This window comes from Stigmatopora nigra, chromosome 14 (genome assembly GCF_051989575.1).
Source record: "Stigmatopora nigra isolate UIUO_SnigA chromosome 14, RoL_Snig_1.1, whole genome shotgun sequence".
Taxonomy (NCBI): domain Eukaryota; kingdom Metazoa; phylum Chordata; class Actinopteri; order Syngnathiformes; family Syngnathidae; genus Stigmatopora; species Stigmatopora nigra.
In genome coordinates this window covers 11815001-11823121 of record NC_135521.1, presented here as the reverse complement: position 1 = coordinate 11823121, position 8121 = coordinate 11815001, and positions in this window count along the sequence as shown.

The following is an 8121-nucleotide window of genomic DNA, read 5'->3' as shown; positions in this document are numbered from 1 at the left end:
AAAGGAGGATTATTAAAGCATTGTGAAGAAACTGAGCATTGATTGAATTCTGCACACACTATATTGCTGATAATTGTTCCAGTGCCGTGACGTCATTTGAGTCACTGGTGCCAATCACATTGGAAAAAAAAACATTAATTTACGTGGCTTATGATGTCTAAAACCTCTAAAAACTACAAGCAAAGATCACCGAAATATGTGTACACATCTTTTCCTAAACCCACTTCAGATGTGCACATTAATTTAAGAGACAATTGAAAACCCATTATGACATAATATAATCTTGACAATAACATAGAACAAATGGTGAATTCTTTTTCTTTAATTACTGAAGAACAGTGTGCTTAAAGTTGTACTCTGTACATTGATGAGTGATGACTTCAAATGAATAATAAATGTCCCTACTCTAAAATATGACCGTGAAAGTGACCATAAAGATAGATCAGATGGCCAGTAAAATAAAACAAAAAATCCAGTGCACACAGAAAAGTAGTTGCAATGAAGTGCCTTTTTGGTCTTGAAGGAAAGACAAGATTTAATTCCGTAATAAAAAAAAACAGCAGTTATAGTCTCAGCTTTGGACAACACAGGAATGCTTTAACCATCTATCATTTTTATTCATATGTTGGAACCTTCACCTTGACTCAGAATAAAAGCTTCAACCACAAGCACATGAGAAAATATTGTGCACATTTCACTAGAAAAAGACAAAACAGAATAATGACGGTCATTCTAACAAAAGTAATGTAATACTGCAACAAGTTTGTGTGATGTACAGCTATCCCAAAAACTTCTGTTTGAAGATTCACAAGTTTTAGACGGAAAACAATGCTTTAATTGTATTTACATGATTAATTCCTGTTCTTTTCCATTGAGTGGGGTTTTCCAAGTAAAATTGGACCATGAAGTCAAACACACACAGTTAATGTGGTGCTGGGTTTTCTCAGTTTTTTGTTTTTTTTTACTTGCTTTTGACATGAGTTGATCTAATGCAAGCTGTCTGTTTGAATACCAACCTTTTTGGAAACGTGATTAACTGTAAAAATATTGTTGGGAATGTGTTCATAGGGAATATAAACAAACCAAAGCTGCCTAAACATTTGATCTATAGGGAAACCCTGCTTTTGTGAAGCAATGCCAGCTGGTACTTTGCAGGAAAAAATGTCACGCCTCATTAATAAATTTAGTGATTTCCCTTTGAATTCCTTCAATATTGTAAAAAGTTGAAATTGGGACAAATATTAATTTGTACCACCAGAACTATAACAGACAAGGCTACTATTGTGTGTTGCGTGGGACAAGATCAGATGGCCATGGTGTCATACAAACGTCGCCTTTGCTGGTCATGTTTTTTCTTAAAGGGATTGATTAAATCAGAGCTATTATGTTGCCTTAAAATATTTAATAACTCATTGAAACACCCCCTTGTAAGTCATTGCTCAAGGCTTGTTAGGAAAGTGCTGCAATATCATATCAATGGTGTTATTAGATTGAAAAAGAATATTCAAAAGGCATTTACTACACTACATTTACATATAGTAAGTACTATTGGGCCTATTTTTCTTTTAAATACACATGCGGCCATTTGGCTACATATTCTTCAGAAGTAAAAAGCAGCAGGAACAGACGTGTCACTATTTAAATTTACGATAAAAGTGGGAATCAGACTTTCCATGTGTGATTTTTTTCCAATTTCTTTTTGCATGCAATGTTAAAATGATCTAAAAAACATACTTAGGTTTGTGTGCATTTCATGTCCAAATATCCATTGGACAATTAAACAAGGTTCAATTAAATGTGGGGCATGATTTTAGGCATAGATACATTTTACTGTTATCAGTTTTAAAAGACTATACATATGCAAATACTTTAAACTAAGGAAACTATACATACAATTAATTTCAGCTAAAAAAACATTTCTGCACTGACCTATAGAGGCAGCATTGTCTCTGAAGGAATTCAGACTGTAGTGTTTGTATTGTATTTCCCTCCTTTGCCATCTTACTTATTCCCAAAGATTTACAAACTTTTTACACTAAACACCATCAAAATTATCCATTGCACTCCAAATACCAAAAAAATAATGCTAAACCTGATACCTGAATACTTTGAAATATCCATAAAGAGATGCTTGAATGAATTTTGTGTGGAAGAACTTGTGAGGTTAGACCTCAAATATTATCTGGTATGCACATGAAAGATCAGAGATTGTAAAATTCTTAATATCCATGACATCTCACTTAGTTTTTCTTTATAAATGGACAAGTCCATCCTTTAAAAAAAGCCTGAAAAGGATTAGGTTTTACTCATCAAAAAATGTGTCAACTGCCAGTTTTAGTGAGTGGAATGATGACACGTTCCAATTTTTTTTGTCAGTATCTTTTGACAGCTGTGTAATCCGTTCCGGTGGCCTTTTATAAAAGTCACTTTATGTTCTTTATGAAGCAATTTGTCAAGACAAAATAAAGCAGCTGTCATTTCCCAACTTTATTTTAGGCTTTTCTCTTCTATATGTTCAGATACTTTTTGGATGATTTTTTTCGTATTTCTCATCAGCAGTTCTTTAGTAAATGGTTAATATAATTTACATTAACACTTGTATTTCTTATGTTAATTTGTCCATTTGTCCTTACATTGTAATTCTGTTCCAGATCAATACTTCAATATTGTAAATATTTACAATCAGGCTTTTTAGTTTATTTTTTTAATCAAAAATAAATATATAAATGGGTCTGTAAATTTATTAAAAGTATGAGAGAAATTGCCCTTTAAAGTAATGTTAGTGTAGAATCTATTACATTTTTTTTTGTATATTTGACTGTTTAGTCGGGAAAATGGTTTTAACATTTAATTTTTTAGATAGCAAATAATATTGAGCCTTTCCATCTACACTGTAGATGGAAAGGCTCAATATTATTTGCTATCTAAAAAATTAAATGTTAAAACCATTTTCCCGACTAAACAGTCAAATATACAAAAAAAAAACTAAATAACACAGTAATGTTGACTAAATCTAATAAAAGGGCACTTTAAACAACATTATATTGACAAAACATTCTAAATGGACAGTAAATTTAACACTAATATCAGAATAATTCCACTTTAAATGACTTGTATAATGTTATTTTCGCATTTGTGTTTTTAGGGTCAGAATGACAAACAGAGACAAAGCAACATTTAGAAGAAGAAAAACGCACCATTAGTCATGCAAAAAAGGGACTTCACACATTGACAATCAACACTTAACAAACCCAATATTTTGAAGGCAATAAAAAATGAAACACAACCCAAGATCACCTTAAGTCAAATAGCCAAAACACACCAGCGCTTCATGAGATTTGATTTACAACCAGCAGTTGTTCTGCCCAAATTTAGTTAACTAACATGCTTTGAACTCAAAGCAGGACATTAATAATCAATAAACAGAGAATAATGCTTTTCCTTATCTGTAGCCATAAATGGTAGAACCACACGTCGTAAAATAGTGCCCCAAGCTGTGTAGGGGGGAAAAACAGGCACTGAGGCATTTCAACGTGATCAAGACGTCTTTCCATTTTAGATTTCGCTTTTCCTCATTAAAGTCATGGGTGTGTTGGTGATGACTTAGGGCGAGATGCTGAATTAACTCTACATTTGTCCCCAAATAATTGCAGTGAAAAAGACACAAAACATTGAATTGCCTTCACCAAAGAGCCTTCTTACCTTATTGACGCATCTTTGCGTCTCTGGACCGAATATTTTGGGGTCAAAAAGAGTTAACATCCACTTGTTTATCAACTCATGCAAGCTATGCATGTCAGAAATGTCAATTTAAATTGTAAATAAAATTATCCTGACCAGTCATGTGTTGTATTGTAACGTCAATATCAAGAACAAGTCAAATCTAAGGATTCCTAACAATGATTTTAGTCCTTACTTCATAATGTATGTTGCTGATTTACTGTCAACTAGATCACCGAAACCAAGAAAAGCAGCAAATGTTTGTGTTAGGAAACTTAAATATTCATTTAAAAACTGGCGGTAAGAGATTGAGTTAAAAATAGATCAATCAACAGTCACTATGTGAATTAATTTGTATTTAGTTCATTTCTATGGGGAAAATTGATTTCAGCTATGAGTAAACTGACATACCAGCTCGGTCCTGGAACGCATAATGCTTGTATCTCAAGCCATCATGAAATTCAGTGCCCTTGGTGTTATTGATCAAATTATTTGGCAATATAATAGACACATTTTTAATTACAACCAGTAAAACTAGACTAAATGCAATCATAAGAAGTATGTTTTAAAAAAGTTGGGTAAAGTTAGGTTATGATTAAATTTTCCAACTCAAAAAGATTTGCCGCTGAGGTACACAAAATAAACTTAGACAGAGACATAGTCCACTGGGCTTCTCTATGGCACTAGTATGGGGTTAAATTAGGTTCCTGCACCGAGGACAGAAAAAGCTCAAAGGACTAAAAGAAGACCTGTTCCACAATGCGAGCTCCCATTATGATTTTATTGTAGAAATATCCACAGTTCCCTGATAGAGTTGAATGAATGTAAAAAAAAAAAAACTTTATCCTCGTCATCCATATAATACAGAACTTCTTTTGGTGCTGTCTGTACTCAGCAAAGTGTATTGTACAGAATAACACTTTGAATTTAAAAGATTGGCTTGCAGTTATTTTTTTATGTCCATACCTGTCAACTGGTACGTTCTCGCCGTAATTGGTACAACTGAAAGCCCATTTTTATATTGGTACGCTGTACACATGAAAATGGTACGCTAAACGGTGATTTTGAGAAAAAAAAATAAATTAAGGCACTTTCTAGCCATTTTTCACCATCCGCCATTGTTTCTTCCCGGAAACGCATGTCTGCCAAGTGATATATGTACCGGCGCCTCTGATTGGCTAAAAAAAAAAGATCATGATAAACATTTCGTTTTGTAACACTTTCACCATGTGATTTCCGTTTCCTGTTCCCTTGTTTATGTTTACTTTCATTTGATCAGCTGTTTCTGGTCTGTTTACAAGTCAAGAATACACGCTGTTGTAGTGGAACTTTGAAAGCAATAAACACATAAACATACATTTTCTACTTGTTGTTCGTGATTTTTTACAAAAAAGTAAAGTGGTAAGATTTTCCATGTATTTATACATATATGTAAGGGCGAAAACAAAATTTGGTAAGATCACAAATGGTTCGAGGTTGACAGGTATGTATGTCTAAATCTTCCAAGATCAAACAAGTTTACTTCATGTGTATTCTCATCAAGAACGGAAACCTTCAATTTCAGGACTTTTGTTTTGGAACAGTTTGTTCATAACAAACTAGGCGTGACATATGGAATAGACAGCAAATATGAAATGCACAAAGAAATTGCTGTATTCTAGAATACTTATTCATAGCTTATAGTCCCCATCCCTTCATTCAAACTGGTGCAGGAATTAGCTGTGGGCTAATTAGAAATAAGTAATAATAACTGCAGAGTATTTTTATACCACATTTAACATATACACATTTAACCAAAATCAAAGTATATTCATATTCATCCACCAATTGTTCTGCAGCCATCCAATCAAACTGCAGACCATTCATGTCCAGGAGAATTTACTACAGCGACTCTAACATCCATAAATCCCAAAATATTGGGGTTATAGTCCTGATATTTCCTGATACTGAGGTAGGCATGACTAGAGACTTTTTTGGTCATCAAGCTACTTCAAGCGTTTTAGTCACCTAGTTGTAGTTCACAAGAGCCAATTATGTCCAACAATCATAAAACCTTGCACAGTCATCTCAATGAAGGTACAAGAGGACCCTAATCACTTACTAGTTTCATGATCAAATACTGATGGCCAACAAATACGAATGTCATACGCTTCTCAAAACAGAACATGCAGTGCCTTGCCTCACCCCACTTTTCAATGTATTATTATCTAATTGATCTCATTCCACTTCACAATTGTGTGACAGTTACTGTTGATTCTTGCCAAATAAATTTAAATTTTATATCTTTATGTTTAAAGCCTGAAATGTGGAAAAGTTCAAGGGGTTGACTACTTTTGCAAGACACTGTGACATAGCAGACATTGAATTAATTGCAACTGGTCCAGTCCAGTTGTCTTAAAAGTCAATGTACCTCTTATCCTAGCAGACTTCAATCAGATCAACCATACATAGGACAGTACAGGCCTGAAATGAACAAGACATATTGTCGAGAGGTCATTCTTTTCGGTTAAAACTGCTTCATTGATATTTAATAAAAATGGATCTGTCTAAACATTCAAATGCGTTTGTTGTTGTTTTGTAAGCAACCTCAGTTTCTATGGAACTAAATAAAAGGAATCCATTGTATAAGTGCTGTCGTAAGACACCTCTCATCAATGGTGTTTCTGACCTCACTTTCAAACCATCTGTCAGTGAAAAGAGGTCAGCAGAGGCTGTAGTTGATCATGCCGGGATTAAATGCTTGCCATTCACAAACACCATGTGTACAGAGGAAAGGTTGGCCTGAACGTCACTCACGCTATCACATTATGGTATGCGATAAACAACACCCTGGCTGGGAAGAGGAAGCGGCAGTGGGTCATGAAACCTGCAGAGAAGGTCATCAGTTCTGACAACCATTTCAAAAAGACACTATTCTTATTTAGAAAAGCATGAGAAAAAGCAGTAAGCTGCCTCAGGACAGTCCTACTACCCACACCGCAACTTTGAAAAAAAAAAAATCAGCCCATTGGCCACTTCCACCATGAAAGAAAATGGATTTTAAAACTGACAAGAAATAAACAAAACAACTACTTGGCTAGAATACACATTTAGTGGTAAATTATTGAATGCAAATAGGTTTTCCACTTGTATTCTAAAGTGTCTACATTGGTTTTCGTCCTCATGACTACATTCACTAACCCGCGGCCTACTTAGTCCTAATGCCCCGTGAGTAGAAACATATTGCACTTTGCTTAAGGGCTATGTGGGCATTTAATGTTACAAATGGAATATACTATTCATCTAAGGCCAGTGTTTTAAATGGATCCTCAAATTAGACTTAAATTTCTGTGGTTAACTCCCACTTCTCTTCCTCTATAAACTTGCTGTTACAGTTAGTATTTACATCTTGTCTGGAAAACCTGTCTGAGAAACTTGCAGGTTTTAAAGCTCTCAGATCAGGCATCTGATATGTGACCATTAAGTTCTTTAGTGTTAATATTTTATACTTGAGAACCATAAACAAAGATAAATAGAGCTCTCAAAGTTGTGCTCTTTTGATAAGAGTAGATTTTAGAGAGTCTCCTATGAGATGACAATTTAAAGCATCTTTTCAGAAAGATACCTTTAAATCAGAAGCAACATAAAGAGCAACAACAGACCCTTTTGGGGTGTGGGAGATGTGATAAATGATGTGTAATTCTGAATAAGTGTGAGCTTGCTTCATTTATTATAGCCGCGTTAATGAAATCAGTACTGATGGACAGAGAGACAGCAAAGATAAAGATGTCAGTGAAATGAAAGGAGGGACACTTGGAATGAAAGGGCCAGGCGGAGTTACACGTACTGAAATTAGGGTCAATGTGCCAAGAACCCGGCTGGCAAGGTTATTTTTTTTTCACTATTCTGCATTGGAATGAAAAGTCTTGTGTGTGGAATTTAAACAGATACTTAGAAGATTCATAGAATATGTAACCATTGCAAATATAGGCTGTAATACAGTCTGATTGACCACTAAATCCTTTCAGTTACAATTAAAAGAATAATGGTAATCTGCAACACTATTGATTGGCCCATCTCCCAAAAAAGTGTACATTGACGGTCTAAAAAAAGGTTTTTTGCAACACTATTGATTGACCCATCTCCCAAAAAAGTGTACATTGACGGTCTAAAAAAAGGTTTGGCATACGTTTCCATGACTTTTAAGAGTCAAAATGTTTGTAGTAGTTGAAAGGACAATTTTATCTTAAGCATTTTCCTATTAGGTTTTCCAATTGTTTTTATTAAGTGTATTATTTGGCATATAAGATAATTTAAAACAATATAAAAGCACCATATGCAGTCAAACTGATGGCGATTTATTTCATTGAGCTAGATAAAATTAAAAAAAAACGTGCAATTGGCGAGAACAATATAAACGAC